This window comes from Gracilinanus agilis, chromosome 3 (assembly GCF_016433145.1).
Source record: "Gracilinanus agilis isolate LMUSP501 chromosome 3, AgileGrace, whole genome shotgun sequence".
NCBI lineage: Eukaryota > Metazoa > Chordata > Mammalia > Didelphimorphia > Didelphidae > Gracilinanus > Gracilinanus agilis.
In genome coordinates, this window is record NC_058132.1 from 62,400,034 (window position 1) to 62,423,361 (window position 23,328).

Below are 23,328 nucleotides of genomic sequence, written 5' to 3' on the forward strand. Positions count from 1 at the left end.
CTCCCTTCCTTCCTTCCTTCCTTCTTTCCTTCTTTCTTAGCTCTTACCCAAATACTTCAACCTCCCCCTTTTTAAAAGATTCAGGCCCCGTCACCCTTGGCCTAGTGCGTGTTGGGAAGGCAAAGGTAGAATAAAGGTCCTGTGGCTCTAAGACAGGTTTTTACTACAGTGCCCTAAGTTACTTCAAGGTAGTTTTGCAGTTTCCCCCAATCCTAATCACACCATGTATTCCTGGAGCAAATATAATTTCATTTCCCTCATTTCTTCTCTCTGCAAGTTAGTTTCCAACCCTGGCATGACTACATCAATCAAGACAGCCCCTCTAAGTCTGACCCTTAAGGACCCTCAGAGAAGGCAACGAAAAGATCACTCGACAGTGAGTCAGAATACTTGGGCTTCAGTCTTGCCATCACTATGAACTGTGGTCTTAGAAAATTCCCTTCCCTAAGCCTCAGTTTCTTCTTTAAAATGTGAGAGTTGAACTAAAATGGGTTTAAATCCCCTTCCAGCTCTGACATGATAAGTTCCGGTGTTCTTGTCAGCTTACATATTCTGTGTTCTAAATTTTCATCCAGGTCACAATTTTAACATTTAGTGTCCTAAGAGCCTATTCCAACTCTGACATTTGATGCTCTATAGCCCCTGGAGCACTGTCTGTTTTATAAAGTCCTTCCTATCTTTTTTATAAAGTCTATTCCAAGTTCTAGGGATCCTTCCAGCTCTGATATTCCGTACTCCAAGGTCTTTTAGCTTTAACATTCTGTATTCTAAGGTTCTTCCTAGTTCTCACACCCTATGTTCTAAGGTCCCTCCACTTAGTGTTCTTAGAGCCCTCCAGTTCTGATATTCTGGGTTTTAAGGTCCTTTCCAGCTCTGACATTCTTTGCTCTAAGTTCCTTCCCAGCTCTGACATTCTGGGTTCTAAAATCCCCATCCCAGCTCTAAAATTCTCTGTTCTAAGAGATCTTTTCCAGCTCTGACATTCCAGATTCTAAACTGCCCCCAGCTCTAAAATTCTCTGTTCTAAGGTCCTTTCCAGCTCTGACATCCTCTTTTCTAAGGCCCCTCATAGCTCTGACATTCTGTGTTCTAAGGGCTCTGACAGCTCTAACCTTCTCTGTTCTAGGGGTCCTCCCAGCTCTGACATTGTGTTCTGAGATTCCTCCCAGCCCTGAGCTCTAATACTCCAGGAGTCTGTCACCATTCAGCATTGCTTGTCTGTTTTCAGAAAGGCCTTCCATTCCCTTTCTCCACCTCCCATCCCCCTCATGTTTCCCAGCAGCCTCTGGACAGAGGAAAGGGGGAGCCAGGATATATGGATGAATGGCGAAGAATAGAAGTCGAGCAGCCCAATTGGGTCTCTGACCGCATGTCCCACATGGAGTTTCTCCGTGTCTACATTTCTGGGGGAAATCAGTCCATATTGACTTGTGGGAAATGCATTTTAGAGCTCTTAACAGATCAGATCTGGCTCCCTTTGAGGCCTCTTCCCTGGCTATGTTTTAGCAGAGGTTAATAGCCAGTGTCATTTCCCTCCTCCCCTTCTCCCCCAACCCCACCACCAAACATGGATCTTATTGGAAGAGGCTTCACATTTAAAGGCCCTAGGGTCTCTGTCAGTGAGGGAACCAGTCCCTTCCATGGGAACTAGCCCAAATGGCTCCCCCTCCCTCAGGCAGCCTCCTGGGCTTTAATTCAGTAAACTGAGGTTGAATTGCAACAATGCTAGCATTAACCTCAGAGAAATTCCCTTTCGGAAGTTTCCCATTAACAATTCATGGCCCCCAAAAGTTCCAAGGTCAACTCAGGAGACTTTGTGGTATAGAAGAAGGAGCACTGGGCTCAGAGTCAAGCCTAGACTTTAGTCCCAGCACCATCACTAATGTTCTGTGTGGACTGGGGCAAGGCAGTTCCCTTCCCTGGGCCTCAGCATCCAAGGCCCTTTTCAAATGAAAGAGCTTAGCCTCACAGATCTAACATTCTGTATTCTAAGGTTTCTTAACAGCCACGACATTCTATTTTCTAAGATTCTATCTAACCAGCTCTGACATTCTGCATTCTAAGGGCTCCCTCAGCCTTGACATTCTGGGTTCTAAGGTCTCTCCCAGCTCTGACATTCTGGATTTTAAGGGTCCTCCCAGCTCTGACATTCTCTGTTCTAAGGTCTCTCCCAGCTCTGACATTCTCTGTTCTAAGGTCTCTCCCAGCTCTGACAGTCTCTGTTCTAAGCTCCCTCCCAGCTCTGACATTCTCTGTTCTAAGGTCTCTCCCAGCTCTGACATTCTCTGTTCTAAGGTCTCTCCCAGCTCTGACATTCTCTGTTCTAAGGTCTCTCCCAGCTCTGACATTCTCTGTTCTAAGGTCCCTCCCAGCTCTGACATTCTCTGTTCTAAGGTTCCTCCCAGCTCTGACCTTCTGTATTCTGAGGTCCCTTTTGCTTAAATCCTGTATAAGGTTGATCTGTTTGGGGCCAGCCAACCCCAATGAAAGGTTACTTCCATTCTAATCTTATTCTTCCCGATGTACTCCTAGGCTGCACTATGCAGACTTTTCCCCGTGATGCATGTTGGCAGGCGGGATCAGTCTGGGAAACTGAGCAGGGAAGAGTCTGCCTAGTCCTTCCCACATCAAACCCATCATCTTCTGTGCATCCCCTTAGTCATTGAATTCTTCTTATGGCCTCTTCATAACCTTCAGAATTGTCATGACTTCATCTCTTCTTCCTTTGACTCTACATTCTTTCCATCATCCCATTTTCCTTTCCCCAATTTCTTCCTGCTATTTCACCCCTATTACTAGCCAAATGACCATTATTATTGGAGGAAAGAGTTGGGTGGGGTGGTGAAGGCAGAAAGACTCAAGTTCAAATCCTGTCACACAGTCTCTAGCTGTGTGATCTTGGTCAAGTCACCTTGACTCTGAGCCTTAGGTTCCTCATTTGTAAAATGGGTATAACGGGCCCTATCCTGTCTATTTATTTTATAAAAATATCATGAGGAAACTGCTTTACAAATTAGAGCATCCTCAAATCAAACCTGTACTCTAAGGGGTATTGTCCCTTTCCAGCTTCAGCTCAAAAACTCCCTGGATTTTTCTCCTTGTCTGCCATTGAAAGAAGTCCTTGAGAACTTTCCCTCCCAGGTGTGGGAAGCACTCCCTGCAATCTCCTTGTCCTCTGACCTTCCACCTGGCAGGAACCAGAGATTAGAAAGAGACCTTAGAATATAGTCACACAGAACTGGAAGACGTCTGAGAAATGATCTAGTCCAACACCCTCCTTTATGAAGAAAATGAGTCCCAGAGATTGGAAATGACTTAGTCACTTAAGAAGTTAGTGAAAGAGAAGGACTAGAATCAAGGTGACTTGGTTCTCTGGTCAGAGATCTTTCACTCTATGCCCTATTGGTATTTCTAGAAGGTCCTGGCTCATGGAGGAGGCCCATTCTGGGGTTCAGTTGACCCATTCATCCTACATACCTGTTCCAACCTCATTCAATACTTCCCAAGTTAAAAATCCAGCCAGGATCAATTTCAAGACAAAGATTATAGAACTGAAATCATTGAAAATCAAAGTTGGGAGGAACCTTAGAACATGGAATGTTAGTACTGGGAAGAGCCTTAGAATACAGAATGTCAAAGCTGAGAGGGCTTCTGGAATCACAATGTCAGAACTGGGAGGATCCTTAGAACACAATGTCAGAGCTTGGAGGAGCCTTGAACAGAGAATGTCAGAGCTAGAAGAGACCTTAGAACAGAGAATATTAGCTCTAGGAGGGCCCTTAGAACCCAGAATGTTAGCTCTAGGAGGGCCCTTAGAACCCAGAATGTTAGCTCTAGGAGGGCCCTTAGAACCCAGAATGTTAGCTCTAGGACCCAGAATATCAGGACTGAGAGAGATCTTAGAACACAGAATGTCAGAACTTAATGTGATTGTATAACATGGTATTCCAGAGCTGAGAGGGCCCTTAGAATAAAGAATATCAGAGGGATTTTAGAATGTCAATCATTAGCACACATACTGCTATGTTAGAATGACCTGAGAATGTAGCCTATTTGAATCTAGAAGGTATGTTAAATCTGGAGGAGAATACAATGCTACCTTATTCATTCATTTAATAATAAATCAAATGTTTTCTCTTTCTACTTCATACAGATCCCTCTGGTAGATGCTGAGCAAGGGGGGAGCTTTAAATAAAATCGGGCCCCTGGTCTCAAGGACTCTAAAAAGAGAAGGAAGTAAAGTTGTCCAAGGTCAAAAGGCAAGTTATTGGCAAAGCTGGAAATAGAATTTGGAACTCTGCAGCCGCCTGACTCTGGGTCCAGCCCATTTTTTTCTCACTCCATCACATAGACTTAACATTCCTTCCTCCTACTCCATTTTAGTCCTGAATTGCCCCTTTCTCTCCCATTCTTCTAAAAGCTCTAGAAATCCCATCTCCTTATGGAGATTCTTCATTGAGTAGCCAACCCTGAAGTGGAGTGGGGAGATACTAATCCAAGGTCACGAACTGTTTCAAAATGGCCCTCACGTAAAAGGTTCCCCACTTCTTTGGCTTTTCCTGGGTCTCTCTGGAGCAGGTCAGAGCTCCACTGCAGGGGTGGGAGTGGGAGGGTTGGGGATGGAGGCGAAGTTGGGGTAGGGGGGGTGTAGAGAGAACAACACTGGCCTGTCCTTTGCCCCCTGGCCCAGCAGGTCCCTGGCTTGGCCGGTCTCCATGGCCCAGTGCGGGCTCCATTAGAGTTTTTTTCCACCTCCCTGGAAAGGGCCTAATGACTGTCAGCCCTAGTGGAGCTGTAATTAATTTCAGAGGCTGATTGCTTGGAGGAAACAAGGGGGCTTTGCCCTTACGCGCAGGAAGATTACAGCTGTATTTCATGTGGTTGGCCAGGAACGCAGCCCCCCCATCCCTACCCCAGCATTCCTGCTAGCAATAAAAGCCACATGGCTTTCAAATGTCGCCCTTGAAACACACACACACACACACACACACACACACACACACACACACACACGCCTTTCGGAAAGAAATCAACTATGTTTTGTATGCATGGCATGAGATAAAAAACCAGTTATACATCAATGCTCCAAGAACACTTGGACCTTTATGTTTGGGTTTCAGACAGGTCCCAAGAGGGGTGAGGCTATCCACAGGATGCCCATGCCAGTGCCCACTCTGGGCACATCTGCCTGTCTCTGGGGAGCAGGAGGGACATTTTTGGAAGACATGGGGTAGGGAGGCTCAGTGACCATCCTACTGTGAGATCTACAAGGGCCCCTATCTTGGGGATTCTTCAGGTGAATTGGTCAATGGTTGGATCTTGACTGAGTTCTAGCTGTGAGTCCATGGTAGTGGGGGGATTGTGCCCCAGACTCAGAAGATGATGGAACATTCACATAGTCCCTGACTCCCCCTGATTGGAGAGATAAGACTTAGAAGTATAGAAAGCTCTGGCACCCAATGTCCCAACTAGACCTTAGAGATCATTTAATCCAACCCCTTCATTTCACAATATAGGAAACTGAGTCAGGGAATGGTCATACATCTCATTAGAGGCAGAGATGGGACTGGAGCCTGGATTTCCCAACTTCTAGTGCTGTTCTCTTTCAACTGCACTCTGTCCTTGAAATCTCCCTCTTTTCCCCACCTGCCTTCCATTCTTCCAAAAGTTCTAGAAATATCCCTTTCATCTAGAAGCTATCCACAACTAACTGGAAAGAGGAACCGAATTACTGATGGATTTCCTTCTTAGAAAACCTTTACAAAGAAGGTTACAAAAGCAGCAGAGGGATGGATTAGATGACCCTGGGGGGGCTCCTCCCTCAAGATTTTGTGTGCTTATGATTTTCTCTGTCTCTCCATGGTTCAAAATCTGCCTCCAACACTACCTCTTCCTTGAAGCTTTTTTATACTACCCTAGTCCACACTGATCCCTCCTTATTCTGTGTTCTCATCACCCTTCCTGGCCATGCCACTGTGATGCCCTTTCTTCTTCTTAGAGGCACTCTATCCATTTAAGTATCATAGTGGATAAAGTGCCAGGACTGGAGTCAGAAAGACCTGAGTTCAAATCTAGTCTTAGATACTTCCTAGCTGTGTGACCCTGGGCAAGTCATTTAACCCTGTTTGCCTCAGTTTCCTCTCCTGGCAAATGTGCTAGAGTAGGAAATGGCAAATCACTCTATGATCTTTGACAAGAAAACCCCAAATGGGGTCAAAAGAGTCAGAAATGACTGAACAACCACCACCATGTGTGTTAAATGAAAGACCAAGTGTGTCTGAGACAGATGACCAAAATAAATCTGTGAGAGAGAGCAGAGTAGGGTATGGTTGCTGCTTAGTGTAGTGGTTAATACTAGTAATGCTGAGAAAACAGTCATTGGAAAGGAGACTTGAGGGAGAGAATGTGGATGATTCTGGGCAGCCCAGCCCACCTTCTGGAAAAGGAAGTCCGTGTGCGTAGGCTCTCTCAGGAGCCCATATCTTTCTTGAATGGGAATAATGGCACATTTGAAATATATTTAATTTCCTTCAAATGAGTGGTGAGACCTGTGTCTGGGCACACATCCTGTGGATCCTGCTGCAAAGTAGAGGGAAGCCGAGGTGGTCTGAGTTCGTAACCTGTCTCCTTTTCCAGGGAAGGACCCAACCCCTTGAAGCCTGCAACCTTCTCCTTCACTATGGTTGTCCTAGACCTTGAGTCTTAGCTCTGCTTTGCTGTGCGATTGCAGGCAAGTTATTTGCACCCTCTGGACTTCAGATTGCTCCCCACTAAAATGAGACACAGTTGGCTGAAACTTGGTCCTCAAGGGCCCTGGCCATTCTGATGGGGGAACAATAGCCCCCACAGTTTGGTGTGTGCTCATCTCCTCTGAGGATGTGCTCAGGATCAAATCCTTAGCAAGGGAATTCTCAGAAAGCCCACCAGCCTCATCCATTCCCTTGCTTTTGCCAATTCCGCATTGTCCTTGGGGCTCCATTTCCTCCTGGGACACACCCCATCCCCTCCCTCAAGTGTTCTAGCCCTGAGAGTCAGGGAATATAGCTTCGTGTCTAACTTAATTGCCTCCTGCTTCAGTTTAAGCTTTTCCTTTATCCCACTGTCCTTAATAGACAGTGTCCCTTGTCCAAGCCAGAGATGATTAAATCAGAAAATGTGAGAGTTGGACTGAAGGAACTTTAGAATTCAGGATGTCAGAGATGAATGGACCCTTAGAAGATAGAATGTCAGCACCGGAAGATACCGTAGAACAGAGAAAGTCAGAGCTGCTAAGAGTGGGATGGCCCTTTGAAAAGAGAGTGCTTGATATGGGTGTTGCCCTAAAATATATAGTGGTATAACTGGAAGGGTCCTTAAACCATAGATTGACTTTGGAGAGACATTAGAATATAAAATGTTGGAGCTGGAAGGAAGCCTGTAGAACATCTCTCTCAAACACTTTATTTTACAGAGGAGGAAACTGAGGTTTAGAGGATGTAGGGACTTGGTCAAAGATACCCAGAAAAATGGCTGGCAGAGTCAAGGTTGCATCCCAGCTCTCCAGACTCCTGGTTCTAAACTCTCTTTCCATAAGATCTCGTTATTCCAGGGCCCCAGTCAGTTTTAGACCTCTTCTCCAAAGGCTGTGGCCCCAGCCCCTTTAGTTTTCCTTCCCTGGGGGCTCCTGGCTGCCCAGGCAGTAGCCCCATTGGGGCACAGTTTCCTCCCACCCACCCCCAGGACCTAGTAGCTCTGGCTGGAGCTCCTTATTATGCCATAATTACCCTCATTAGAGAAACACCTCTTCATGGTGGAGACACCTTTCCCCCCCTTTTTTCCACTCACATTAAGGCTGGGTCAGTGTTTCCGTAATAAACCCTTCTTTTTCAAGGGGCTGTAATTTGGCTATAAAACTGCCAGAGCTGCCGAACGGGGGCAGTGGGGACAGCCCCGTTGGTGGTGATGGGATTTTGTGTGTGTGTGTGCAGGGCGGAGAGATTCCAAAATAATATGTATTTATAAAAGCCCATCTGGCCCATTTCCCCAAGCCCTGAGTTTGGGGGGGGGGCACACATAGGCACGCATACCCATAAATATACACACATGTGCTCATAAACACACACACCTGTAAACATGCACACACCTGTAAACACATACACAGATCCATGAGTACAGTGTCTGGAACACAGTAAATGCTTAATAAATGTTGACGGATAGGCTGAGCACACTTTCAGAGAATGGGGGAGATGGAGAACTGGGGAGTCCTTAGCAATCATCTCCTTCAACCCCCATATTTTACAGAGGAGGAAATCCTTTAAGCTCCACCTTATGGAAATCCATGTGTATTTAATGGGCAGCCCAGAGAGGTTAGGTCACTTCCCCAAGGTCACAGAGATGGAAAGTTGAGGACCCCCAACTGTTTTTTTCGACTATATCATGTTGCCTTTTGTAAACCCTCATAAAATACCTGGAAGCACCCATACCTAGCATCAACCACGTTCTTGTAAAATGCATACAGAGACTCATAGACATGTCTATAGACACACCCACACACATGTTTAGTTTGGGGCAGTGTAGTCAGTAGCAAACCAAGCACTGCTTCCAAAGGCAGGAAGCCTTGGGTTCAAATCCCACCTCTGATATTAGCTGTATGAACATGGGTAAGTCTTTTAAATCCTTAAAAAATTTTAAATCCTCTTAACCTCAGGTTTTTCATCTGTAAAATGGGGATAATGATGCTTATCTGTGGTGTTATCAGGAAAGACATCTGAGGAGTTGACACCCAAGCTATGCTCTTTGGGAAGTTGGGGATTTTAAGAGGGCAAAAGAGAAAATCCTTGTCCCACTTTACAGGGTCATTGTCAGGCTCAAATGAGATAATGTAGGTGAAACACTTTGCAAAAAATTAAAATTACTATTAGCTATTGTTATTATTTTGTGGTTATTATTATTATTATTATTATTATTAGTAGTAGTAGTAGTAGTAGTAGAAGTAGTAGTAGTAATAGTGTAGTAGTAGCAGTAGTAGAAGTGGTGGTGGTGGTGGTGGTGGTGGTGGTGGTAGGCATACCTAGTAATAGAATTTGGAACTAGACGAGACCTTAGAGGTAAACTTACCCAATTTCCTCATTTTACAAATGGGGAAACCAAGGCTCAGATAGTCTAAGGCCACACAGGGGAATAGTGGAAGAGGTGGGTTTAGAACAGAGGTCCTCTGACTCTAAAACCAGTCCCTGTTTTGCTGAACAGCACTGTTTCTTCATAATAGTAACATGCATAGACAGAGACATAGATAGACATCATACACTCATGTGTGTGCACAAGAACACACACTTGTATAGCCGCACTTTTGTGCAGACACTTGTTCACGCACATACATAGAAAAACTTCTTTTCTCTGGGCTTAAGATGTTCCCATTCTTCTCTTTAGGATGCCTTGGGAAAGCTCCCATGTGCCTGCCATACATGGCTCTCTCCAGGTCTCAGCTTCAGTGACACAGCCCCTGGGTCTCTGCAGGACCCAACATTCTCCCACTTGGATGGCTCATTACTATATACATCAGGCCATTGGCTTGCTCATATGCTCCCAGGGAGAGCCCCAGTGAAACTATCCCAGACCCCCAGAAGGGAAACACCTAGAACGCTATAACCCAGGCGGAACACCCTTTGGCTATCAGATGTGGCTGACCTTTGACTGTGGTACATCTAGAACCCCTAATACCACACCGGTCATCTCTGTGGACCTAGAACACCAACTATCATACCATGCAACCTAGATTAATCAGTATAATGTCATCTACTTCTATGGACCCAGATTAGTCCAGCTTTATGTCACATATATATCTATGGGAGCAGAACATTTAATATTAAACCATGTACCTCTATGCACCTAGAACATTCCATATCATTCAATACACTTCTGTGGATCTAGAATAATCAGTATAATGATGTATACATCAATGGATTCAGATTATTCTGTTTTATGGCATATGTATATTATTATTTATCATTATAATTATATTATATAGAAAATCTGATATATCATCAGAATAATATGTAGAATATTATATGGAATGGATACATATATACATACAAAATACACATATACATTCTGTATTAATGTATGCCTCTTAGGGACCCAGAACATGGCACATACCTTCAATAACCTAAAACATTCCATATCACCCTGCATTCTGTTCTCACTGAGCCCCATCTACTTCTGGGTACCTTGAATACCCAGTATCAGCCCAACCACCTCTCTACCCCTTGAATGCACTGTATCACAACATTTGATTCAATTCAATAACACACATTAATTAAGCTCCCATTATTTAATTTAAAAAATATTTATTAAGGGCCTGCTGTATTCAAGACACTGGGGGAAGTGATAGAGACACAAAGCAAGAAATGAACCAGTCCTGCCTTCATGGAGATTACATTCGTCTTGGAGGTTAAAATATATAGAGATAAATGAATACAAAGTATTCGTTCAAGGAAATTCCAGAAAGAAGAGAGCTGGAAGTGTCAAGAAAGGCCCCTGAAGAGGTGACAACCTAACCATGCTCCCAGGAGGAATTTCTAAGGGAGTCTAAGGGGGCAAAGAAAGAATCCTTGTACTACAGGCAAAGCTCTGGGTTGGATATCTGGGTTAGCCTTCTGTCTCTGATGATCTGTGATTTTGTGATATTTGTTTGCTGCAGGATCTGGAACTCAGGCTTGCTTAGAACCAGGATAAGGTGAGTGTAGAAAACAGGAGGATTTGATCCCGGAGGGGCAATGAGGAGATGGATGTGAGCATCCTTAAACATTCACAAGTTACTTGGGACCTCAGCAATACTCATGACAAAGGAAGGATGATAGCCAATGGATCCCACAATCCCAAATGTTAGAGCTGGAAGCAGATTGACAAACACATGCCCTTAGTTCATAGAATATCAGAGCTCAGAGGGGCCTTAGAACACAGAGTATCAGACCTGGGAGAGCCTACAGAATTTTGGCATCAGAAGGAAACTCAAAACATAAAAGTTGGAAGGAACCTAGAAGGGACTTTAGAATTCAGAACCAAAAGAACTTGGAACATAAATGTCAGAGCCAAGAAGGGGCCTGAGAATATTTGAAGAGAAGTGGAAGGGATTAAACACTTCTTCTATGGCACCTAGTCTATGGCAGGCCCTGTGCTAAGTGCCCTTTCAATTATTATCTCATTATGGGCCTTCGAAGAGTAGTTCTCAACCTTTTTGCTTTCACTATCTCTTTATGCTCTTAAAAATGACTGAGGACCCTAAAGAGCTTTTGGCTATCTGGGTTATATAAGCAATGCTTTAGTTTGTTCATGAAAATAGTTTTGACCTCATGGACCGCCTGGCAGGGCTCAGGTCCTTGGACCACATTCAGAGAACCACTGCTGTCGAATATAGAACACAAAATGTTAGATGGAAAGGACTTATAGATCAGCTAACAGAGCCTTTCGGACTTTTTGGTCTTAGGAATCCTTTAGGACTCTTGGACATTATTGAGGCCCCTTTTCCAAGAGCTTTTCTTTATGAAGCCTGTGTCTATCAATATTTACTGCATTCAAAATGAAAACAGTATTATTATGAACATGGTTTAGGTCTCATGGCCCCCTTGAAAAGGGAAGGGTTCCCTTTGAGAAAGGAAATCAAAGGCCAGGGAGAAGCGATTTATGCCCAAGCACACAGTGAATTCTGGACTAGATCCTGGGAGTTCTGACCAAGGTAGGACTTGTAGCGGTAGGGAAGGGCTCAGTTCTCCCCCTGCCTCTGGGATCAGTGGAGAGAAAAGAACCTCATCTGGTTTTTAGAGGTGGAGATCTAGGCAAGGTTTGGAGAGAGACTGTTGGTGAGGGGCACAAGGCTGGGGCTGGGGCGGGCTGCCTGGTCTACCCTTATTGGAACAAGGTGACAGGCCCAACTGATCCTCCCTGGTGTTCCAGCCACAGGGCCAGCCAGGTCCTGGGCATGCTGCCGGCTTTTCCAGGTGCTGGGACATCCAGGGGAGGGAGGAGACCTTTCATGTGGGATCTGGGCAGGCGTACCACCCACCAAACAGCGGAAGCCAAGATGCCCAGGGCAGGGTGAAAGTGGTCCCTGGGAAATGGAGAACCATAGGCTTACAGAGCCTCAAAGCCAGAGGGAACATTAGAGGTCGTCTAGTCCAACCGCGTCATTTTACAGATTGGGAAGCTCCCCCCTCTGAGAAAGGGAGAGCCTTGCTTCAAGTCACATAGCCAGTAAGTGCCATAAAGCTTGAATTAGGCACAGCTCCCCGGAAACGCCAGGCTGCGCCCCAAAATGAAGCTGGCCTCATGCCATGGACCAGAACTCCTCCTCGCATAGTCAGTATTCCCTTTAAACATCTCAGGGGATTACCCTGCCTAGGCTCCTGTCTCCGGCCAGGACCCACAGCCAAACCACGTTCGTCCTTCTCCCAAAGACCTCCAGAGACCACACGGCATTCTTGGACCCCACTAGAGTGTTGCCTTGGAACTCTAGCCCTCCAAAAGTCCTTCATGTTCATGCCGAATCTGAAATCTCCGTGCTTTCCTGTAAACATGTTCCTTCCCATTCTTCCTCTCTCTCTGTCTCTGTCGCTCTCTCTTTCTCTCTGTCTCTCTGTCTCCTTCTCTCTTTCTTTCTGTCTCTGTCTCTCTTTCTCTCTGTCTGTCTCTCTGTCTCTGTCTCTGTCTCTGTCTCCGTCTCTCCCTCCCTCTCTCTTTCTTTCTGTCTCTCTCTGTCTCTGTCTCTGCCTCTGTCTCTGTCTCTGTCTCTCTCTCTCAGAATCAATACTCTGTATTGGTTCCAAGGCAGAAGAATGGAAAGGGCTTGGCAACTGGGGTTAAGTGACTCCCCGAGTCACACAACGAGGAAGTGTCTGCGGTCACATTTGAACCCAGGACCTCCTGTCTCTGGGCCTGGCTCTCAATCCACTGAGCCACCTGTTTCTCCTTTTCCCTTGTTCCATTCTCTCTTTACTGGATTCTGACCTGGCAGGGACTTTAGTGTCGCCAAGATTAACCCCCTCAGTTTACGTAGGAAAAGACAGGGATTACAGGGAATAACAGACTAACTCAGGGTCACACAGTGGATTTACACTCAGCTCCCTGGCTCTTTATTCCAGTGTTCTACAATGCCACCCACATTTGTGAGCAGAATTCATTTATGTGTAGGAAGGAGTAAAAGGCAGAGTATCAGACTATAGTGCAATGATTTCTGCCCTGGGGGAAACTAGAGGAAATCAGAGTTCTAGTTGTATGTACCTGCTGTGAATTAGAAAGTGTTTGGTAAATTAATATAATTTATTATTATTGTTATTTACTAGTCTTGTAATTTCATTAATGCAGGGAATTCCCAGTGAGGAAACTCCCTCTACTAACACCAGTTGGTGCCTGGGACAAAGAGAAGCCAAGGATCACAAACTGGACTGTCCCTGTAACCTTGAAAGACTGTCTCCTGCCTTGGCTCCTGTACACAAGCTGGAAGCCATGCCTGGGATATAGTTCTTCCTCATTTTAGCCTCGCTCCTAAGGGCAACCTTCTCTTACTTCCCTGGTCGTGCCTTCTCCCACCTTAAATTAATTTGTATTTACTTTTTCCTGTACATTATATTCTTTCAGAAGACTGTAAGCTCCTTGAGGACAGGGACAGTTGTATCCCTGGCATCCAGCACACAGTAGGCACTTAATAACCATTTCTTGAATCGAATCCACTTGTGGGGTACCACCTTACCCTGGCCATGGGATTGTGTTTATCCTCTTTGAGAGAGTCATCCATGAAGACAAAATCTATAATACATAGTCGAAGGAGCCTAGACCTGAGAGAAAAAAGACCTACATCCTGGTCCTAGCTGTGGCTCCTAATTCCATGTGTGATGCTGACCAAGTCCCTCTCTGGGACTCATTTTCTTTCTACACAAACTTGGAAGCTTAACTATCATGGATTCTCAAACTGAGGTTAGTGATTTTTTTTAAATGTGGTAACTACATCAGTATAATTGTCTCCTTTGTAATCTTATGCATTTTATTTTATCAATTTAAAACCATGATCTTGAGAGGGGAACCATAGGTTTTCCTGAGCTACTCAAGGCGTATGTATAGGACTCAGAGAACCTGGAGAACCCCTAGATTAGGGGTTAGCTTTAACGTCTTGGCTAGCCAAGGAATTCAACATTCCAAAGCTCTTTTTGCTCTGTCCTCTTGTACTCTGGGGTCTCTTCCTGTTCTAACCTCATTTCCTTTAAATCCCAACAAAAATCCCTTCTTTCTTTTGCTGGAATCCTTTCCCTCTCCCTCTTAATTCGAGCATCTTCTCTATGCTAGTTATCTCTGTTTATTCTGTATATAGCTTGCCTGACATATATCTATTTGCATGCTGACTGTTTCATTAGTCTATAAATTCTTTGAGGGCAGGGACTGTTTACCACACTACCTTGTACATAGTAGGGGCTTAAGAAATGTTCACTGGGGGCAGCTTGGTAGACAAATGGATAGTGGGCCAGGCCTGGCGACTGGAGATTGTGGGTTCAAATCTGACCTCCAATTGCCTCACCATTATTGTTCTTTTTTTCTTAGAACTGGCACTAAGACAGGGTAAGAGTTTTATTAAAAATTAAAAAAAGAAATATCGATTGATTAAGCTCCTGTTCTAAAGTCCCTTCAAGGTCTGACATTCTATGTTCTAAGGTCCCTTCAAACATTAGAATTCTATGTTCCAAGTTCTTTCTTAGTCTTTTCAGTTAATGCTTTAAGGCCTTTCTTCATTTTTATAGTCAATGTTCTAAGTCCCTTTCTAGATCCTATACTCTAGATTCTAATCTCCCTTCCAGGTTTGACATAATCTATTCAAAGGGCCTTCCCAGCTCTGGGGGAGCTCTGACATGCTATATTCTTTTTTTTTTTTAAATTTAACCCTTAACTTCTGTGTATTGGCTCCAAGGCAGAAGAGTGGTCAGGGTAGGCAATGGTAGTCAAGTGACTTGCCCAGGGTCACACAGCTGGGAAGTGTCTGAGGTTGGATGTGAACCCAGGACCTCTCATCTCTAAGCCTGGCTCTCAATCCACTGAGCTACCCAGCTGATCCCAACATGCTATATTCTAAGGACCCTTCTCACTCTGATATTCTGTTTTCGAAGGGTCCTTTCATTTCTGGCATTCTCTGTTCTAAGGATTCTTTGAACATAGACATTCTGTGTTCTGAGGCCCTTTCCAGCTCTAACATTCTGTTTTCGAAGGGTCCTTTCAATTCTGGCATTCTCTGTTCCAAGGGTTCTTTTAATTCTGACATTCTGGGTTCTAAGGCCCCTCCCGGCTCTAACGAGCTATGTTCTAAGGGGTCCTTCTAATTCTCAGGGGAAACCAGTGCAGATTGGGGTGGGAGGTGAGGGTGTGGCTGATGCTGAGTCAAAGGAAGAAAGAATAGCTAGACAGAGAACTTTAGAGCAACAGACCCTGACGTCTGGGTCATGTCACGTGGGGAGTTTTATGTATGGCGAGGAAACAGAGCAAGGCCTTTGGAGTTCCTCTGATGGCTGGAATAGAAGGCTGACCTCCCTCTGAACTAAGAGAAAGGAGGGGGCAGTCTAGGAAACAGTTTTAAAAGGCTAAAGAGTGAGGTGGGGACAGAGACAACTGTGTTAGCCGGAGCCCTGGGGGACTTGGCCAATTTGCATTCTTCCCCAGAGGGACCATCGTGGACTTTACTGAAGGCTCTCAAGACAGGCTGCTAAGACATCTGGGAGGATGCTGGTTGGAGAGTGGGAAACAGATCTAATGATGAACTTCCTGTCCATCTAAGCCCCATCCACTGTTATAACACGGAGTAGCAGAGGAAGAAAGGACCTTGACTTCTACCGAGTCTGACCGGTTCACATTATAGAAGAAGACACTGAGCCCTAGAGAAGACAAAGTGACTTGAATTTACTTGAATTACTTATGAGTTACATAGCGAGTGAATGGCATCCTTGGGATTAGATTCTAGGGCTTCTGACTCCCAGTGAAGGGTTCTGGGTTTTCGTTTGATGCTTCAGCCAAGAGATCCAGGATTCTCCTCTCCTTTATGGTTTTCTCATTACTTCCAGGTCTCCACACCCTAAACTCCCTACCTTCCAAATCTAGGCTTCCTGCCTAGGTTTCCCCTATCCTTCCAAACTACATCATGTAAGCTGAGGGGACAGAGAGATAAAAGTAGCCCCGGCCCTCAGAAAACCCTCCAGAACATTGTAGAGGACAGCTTGGTACCCCTTCCCCTCTCTCCTCCAATTTGACACCATCTGCTCTGGGTTTTAGTCCTCCCTCAACTTGAAAGAGTACTGACCCTAAAGGCCAAGGAACCTGGTTCTAGTCCTGTCTCAGAGGCTTATTACTTGTTGTTGTTTTGTTTTTTTTTTTAAAGCAATGGGGGTTAAGTGACTTACCCAGGGTCACACAGCTAGGAAGTGTTTGAGGTCAGATTTGAACCTAGGACCTCCCATCTCCAGGCCTGGTTCTCAATCCACAGAGCCACCCAGCTACCCCAGAGGCTTATTACTTGTGAGATCTTGGGCCAATCCCAAGGGTTCTAAGATCCTTCCCAATGCTGACATCCTGTGTTCCAAGGCTTCTCTTAGCTCTGACATTCTGTGTTCTCCCAGTGCTGACATTCTGTGTTCTAAGGACTCTCCCAGCCCAGACAGTCTGTATTCCAAGGCTCTTCTCAGCTCTGGCATTCTGGGTCTTAAGGACTCTACTAATTCTCAGAGGATAAGCAGTGCAGATTCAGGTTGGGGGGTGAGGAGGTGCCTGATGCTGAGTCAGTTTCCTCATCTGAAAATTGAGGGAGTTGGGTTAGCTTTGGCCTCCGAAGTCCCTTCTTGTTCTAGAGCTGTAATCCTATAACCTTGACCAAAGTTTTGGCCCCAGCATTGCTGCACCAGAGGGGAGATGGTGGGAAAGGAGTCTTCAGCTATCATTGAGTCCAATCCTATCATTTCACAGAAAAGGAAACACATCTAGAGTGGATAAAGTAACTTGAATTCACTTGAATTGCGTAAGATTACACAGTGAGTGGCATATCTGGGACTAGAACCCAGGGGGTGGGTATTTCCCTTCTGGCAGCCCTTGAAAGGAAGAGGAGAGGAGTCCTTGACTTGACCGACACCAAGGTCCTCCCCTGCTTGAAGGAGCCCTGGAGATGGTCTGGCCCCTAGAGAGGGGAGGTGGCTAGATTAGGTGGTGTCATCATCACAGTAATATACCACATATATGAGCACATCTGTTTTCACTTTACAGAGAGTGTTCCCATCCACTGTCCCATTTTATCTTTATAACAATGCAAGGAAGCAGGCAGAGCTGGACTCATTATCGGCTTTTTTCAGAGGAGAAAACCAAAGAACAAATTATGAAGGAATTAACTCAAGGTTGTATAGCCATTAAACTTGAAAATAGAATTTCTAGCTTTGAATTTCTGTGTTCTAAGGCCCCTCCCAGCTCTGACATTTTCTGTTTTAAGGGCCTTCTAGTCCTGATATTCTAAATTCCCTCCAAACCCTGACATCCTCCATATTAAGGTCCTTCCTAGCTCTGACATTCTATGTTCTAGCTCCCTTTAAACCTTTAAACTGCAGTAACTTAAGGCCCTTCATCGCTCTGAAATTCTGTGTTCTCACCTCCATTCTAGTCCTGACATTATATATTCTAAGCCATCTCCAAACTCTGACATTCTTTAAATTAAGATCCTTCCTTGCTCTGAAATTCCGTGTTCTCAGTTCTCTTCTAGCTCTGACATTCCTTCTTCTATGGTTCATAGATTATGGGAACCAAAAGGGATTTGACCGTCGTTTAGGTCTCCCCATTTTTTTCAGATGAGGAAACTAAGGCCCACAGAGGAAAAAGAGATTTCTCCAAGCTCATATGGCTATTGGCCTAGTGAGATTCCAACCTGTTTTCTTACTGCTAGTCAAGAATGCTTTTTACAACACACACTTCCCCTTTATACTTAGAGCAGTTGTGGCTAGGGAGTAGACATTTCCCTGCCCTCTGACATCCTATAATGCTTCATTTCCTGAACAGATGGAAGATTTCATTGGCCAGCCTCGATTCACCATTATTGAATGGTCTTCCATGTGTTGCTGGCCCCAAATTTCATTCGGAGGATAGTCACTCCTCAGGTAATGAGGTGAATGAAGTTGGTGCTTTGAACATTAGACACACAAGAAAGCCTTTTCGGCTTAGGAGGACCTGCACGAAATCGGGCTCTGGTGGCCTGACCTTTGAAAGTCTACAGTCACCTGCACGTTATACTGAGGCACTGGTGGACGATGCCACTGAGGCAGGCTCCTATGAAGATGTGTCTCATTACTGGGTTCTTTACCTTAACCAAGAACCCAGAGCACCAGCCAGTGGAGTTGGCCTTAAGAATTTCTCAGTGGTCTCCTTCCGTCCAGACTGGCCCCCTAATAGATGAGGGGTTTGAGGACAGAGCTCTGTCCAAGGTTCTACTTAGAAACCTTAATGAGAATATACTGAGATTTCAGCATTGAGTGGGGTTCCTTCTCTCTGCCAGTCTGGAGCCCTGGCTCTGATAGGGGATCCAGGGGGAGGGCAAGATTGTGTCTACATGAATTTAGGGCTGTCCCCAAATAGCCTAGGTCTGAATCTTTCATCCGAGGGCAATTTCTAAACTTCTCTTAACCTGAAGAACTTTCAACTCTTTCCACACTCCTCATATGGGAAACCCCCATGACCAAACTTGAGTCTTGAAACCATCTGAGGTCAGAGGATTTGATCTGGAGGAATTAAATAAACTATATACATCTGTTCCTGGCTTAACTGAGCCGGGGATGTGAGGTTGGGGGAGGTAGGTCAGCTGGAAGAAGTGGGGGAATTAAAGCCTAGAAGGGGAAGGAAGTGGAGAGTTGAGGATCAAGGGTGATGTTGAATTAGTGAGGGCCAACCAGGTGAGGCCAGCAAGGTGAGGCTGGAGGTAAATAAGGTCAGAAAATGGGCACCATGATGTGGCAGAGATGAGTTCCTGAGGGTAAGTCTGAGAGTTGGGACTAAGAAGGTAAGCTCAAAAAGTTGAGGCCAGTGGAGTGAGACTTGCTTGGCAGCAGAGATGAAAAGTGAGGCCTAGGAATTGGGGTTAAGGTGGTACTCCAAGAAGGTGTTATTGCCTTTGAGTGGGCCAGGCCAGAGGAGAGGGGCTGAGGTGGGAAACATGGAGATTTCCTCAGCATGTTTCATGCCCAGCTGGCCTAGACAAGGGTTTTATGGCCAGGTGGGCAAATAGCTGGAATCTGGCATAGAAGGGATGTAAATGGTGTTGTATGCCAGGCATTGTGCTAAATTTTAAGTGATCTAACAATGAAGGAATCACAGAATGTGAGAATGAGAATGAGAAGGGAATCTTTAAAATTGGAGCATTTAGGGATAATTTGAACTGAAGACCTAGAAAGACTTATCTTTATGAGTTCAAATCTGCCCTCAGACACTTTCTAGTTGTGTGTGTGTGTGTGTGTGTGTGTGTGTGTGTGTGTGTGTGTGTGTGTGTGTGTGTGAGAGAGAGAGAGAGAGAGAGAGAGAGAGAGAGAGAGAGAGACCCTGGGAAAGTCACTTAACCTTAGTTTCTTCATTTGTAAAAAGAGCTGAAGAAGAAAATGGCATACCACCCTAGTATCTTTGCCAAGAAATTCTAAATGAGGTTATGCTAACATGATTGAAATGACTGAATAACAACAGTAATAATTTACATTTCCTCCCATCCTTTAAAACTCAGCTCAAGTCCTCATCACTCCTGGAAGCTTTCCTATGTGCCCAGGTCTAGATTATTACTATCAGATTATACAGGTTTGCCTTAGTTGACACCCCTCTTGCCCATCCCCTGCTGCAGAATTTTGTATTTTTGGGCTTTTGAATTGTATGCCAGGTATTCTTTAGAGGACAGGGAATGAAATAAGCATTTATGAAGGACCTACTATGTGCTAGGCACTGTGCTTTTATGGTTGGAGACACTGAGGCAGAGGTGAAGTGACTTGCCCAGGATTACATAGCTAGTAAATTTCTGAGGTTGGATTTTTAAGTCTGGTCTTCCTAACTCCAGGTCTAACACTCTATCCACTGTGCCATCTAGCTGCCCCATTTTACAGATGAGGAAATTGAGGCAGACAGAGACCAAGTGGCTTGCCTAGGATTATATAGCTATTAAGTGTCTAAAGCTGGATTTGAACTACTGGACTTTATCACACCTATCTCACATGGTTGGTGCAAGATCAAATGAGATCATATTTGTAAAGTCCTTGGCACATAGTAGGCCCTTAAACTAATGTTTATTCCCTTCCTGTTGCCATGTAACGAACTACTTTGCTCTATTTTGTACTTATACTATGTATCTATATGCAGATATAGACACCTATAGAAAATATGTGTACATACATTTATTTGCAATACATGCATTCATGCACACCTCCATATTTATTTTTTAAAACCCTTACCCATCCACCTTAGAATCCTGTGTCATGAGTAGCTAGGTAGCTCAGTGGATAGAGTGCTGGCCCTGGAATCAGAAGGACTTGAGTTCAAATCTGGCCTCAGATATTTCCTAGCTGTATGATCCTAGGAAAATCCCTTCGCTCTGTTTGCCTCAGTTTCTTCACCTGTAAAATGAGCTGGAGAAGGAAATGGCAAAATACTCCAGTATCTTTGCCAAGAAAACTCCAAATGGGGTCACAGAGAGTCAGGCAGGACTGAAAAATGATTGAACAACAATAAATCCTGTAAGTATACATGTTTACATACATTTATTCTGTATATATGCACATACATAGCCCTTTGTTTTATGTATATACATATATATGTATGTATGTATTTATGGATGTTCCTATAAAAACACCCTGAGAGTAGGAATCATTTCATTTTGGGGGATCTGCCTCCCAGGGAATCTGACTACCCTTTCACAGAGCAGGTGCTTAGGTTGACTACTGGGTATTTATTTGCAGGCATGTGTACATGTATGCTTGGATTATAGCAGGATTGTCCATTAGGGGAATTCCAGGGGAATTCATGAAAAAGGGAAACCACAGACGCAGCCACAGTGGGGTCTGGATGTGGAATCTGGGAACGCTAGAAAGGTGTGTGGTTTAGTTATGCCTTATGGGGAGCTATGGGGTCCCTCTCAGGAGCTATCTGGGGAACCCTAGAATCTCAGGTCAGGCTTGATGCTTCCTCCCCCTCCGCATCATTCCCAGTTTATAGGGGTGCCATGCCCAGGGCAGGAAGGCATGGTAAGCAAGAGAGCATGGGGAGAGAAGGGGACACATTCTGAGAACTTTCACATGGTTCTCATTGACAGAGAAGCCACTTCCTCTGTCTGTGATCTCCCGCTCCCTCCTACAGAAAGCCACCCTCATCTCCACACATCAACCCACTAGCCCTCCCCAATACACACGCAGACTCCCACATGCACTTGCATCTCATCAGCCGTGTAGAGCTGAGTACATTGGCATAGCCATGTGGCCCTGAGAACAGGCACACACACACACACACACACACACACACACACACACACACACACACACACACACACCCTTGCATGGCTGCTAACATACCTGACCTGCATTACAGAAATGCATCTATGATTTTTGTGTTCATGGACAAATGCCAAAACCCAGATGTGGGGGTGGCCCTGCAGAGCTTTCTTGCCGGGGAAGGGGGTATATCTCAGAACAGATGATCTCACAGGCAAGGTAGACATATGAACTCTAAAGACCCTACGGCCCTAAGAGCTCACTCGCTTAGAATAATTTCCAATACTGGAACTGAAAGGGACTGTAGAATACTGAACGTCAGAGCTGGGTGGCTGGAGGTAGCTTTAAACTCTGAATGTCAGAGTTAGGAAGGGCCTTTGACCAGAAAATATCAGGGCTAAGAGGACCCTTAGAACTGAGGATGTCAGAACTGGGAGAGACATTAGAGCTGAGAGGTCCCTTAGAACAGAAAATGTCAGAGCTAAGAGACCTTAGACCCTAGAATGCTAGAGCTGGGAGGTTCCTTAGAACAGAGAATGTCAGAACTGGGAGAGATCTTAGAGTCCAGAATGTTAGAGCAATAAGGGGCCTTAGTACACAGAATGTCAGATCTGGAATGGACATTAGAACACAGAATGACAGAGTTGAGAAGGACGTTAGAACAAAATGTCAGACGTAATATTCGAGCTAAAGGGGACACTAGAAGGTAGAATGTTAGAACTAGAACAAACCTAAGAACAAAACCTGTCAAAGCTGGAAGGGTGATTAGGACATGGGATGTCAGAAATGGAAGAGATTTTGGGGGAAATCCAATGCTTTCATTTTTTCAAATGAGCAAACCAAGGCTCCCAGAGGTTCAGCAAAGACCAAGCAGCCAGTTAAGTGTCAAAGGAGGGGCTGTGGGCCTGCTGCTTCTCCAGCTTTCTGCTGCTTCCCCAACTGCCCCTAGATTCTGAGAAATGGCAAGCACAGGTGCAGAGAAACCTAAAGAGGCTTTAGGTGAACCTGGGAGCAAACCAGTCTCTGCTAACTCTCTTTGCCCATGATAGATTGAGAGGCAAATGAGGGTCCCCATTAATGCCTTCAGCTTCTCTGGATCTTTCTTAGCAGCCAGCATTGGGCCCTACAAATAGCAGGCATGTTAAATGACTATTAAATGAATTAATGAAGTCTTAGTGAAATGCTCTTCCCACAATCTTCCCCTGTTGACATCTGACAGCCCAGGTCAAATGTTACTTCCTCTAATTCCCCCCTCCCCCAAGCCGAAAGGGATTTCTTGAATCTTTTTTGCTCTTGTGAGACTTTGCCTAATCTCTTATCACTTCTCCCATTCTCATTTATAACAGAGTTATCTATGTCTCTCATCTTCTTGACAGATTGTAAGTTCTAGGACTGCAGGGCCCATTTGGCTCTGCGCTGCCTAATAGCTTAATAAATATTTGCTGGATTAATTAAATCTTAACTTGATTTCATAAAATGTAGGAGCTCTGTTCCAAGGATTTCCTCAGCTTGAACATTCTAGGTACTGAGGTGCCTTCCAGTGTGAATTTTCTCTCCCCAAAGTTCCCTCAAGGTTCTAACATTTTATGTTCTTAGACCCCTTTTGGTTTTAACCTTCTATGTTCTCAAAGCCCTCCCAACTCTGACATTCTGGGTTCTAAGAGCCTTCCCAGCTCTGACATTCTCTGTTCTAAAGTCTCTCCCAGCTCTGACATTCTCTGTTCTAAGGTCTCTCCCAGCTCTGACAGTCTCTGTTCTAAGGTCTCTCCCAGCTCTGACATTCTCTGTTCTAAGGTCTCTCCCAGCTCTGACATTCTCTGTTCTAAGGTCTCTCCCA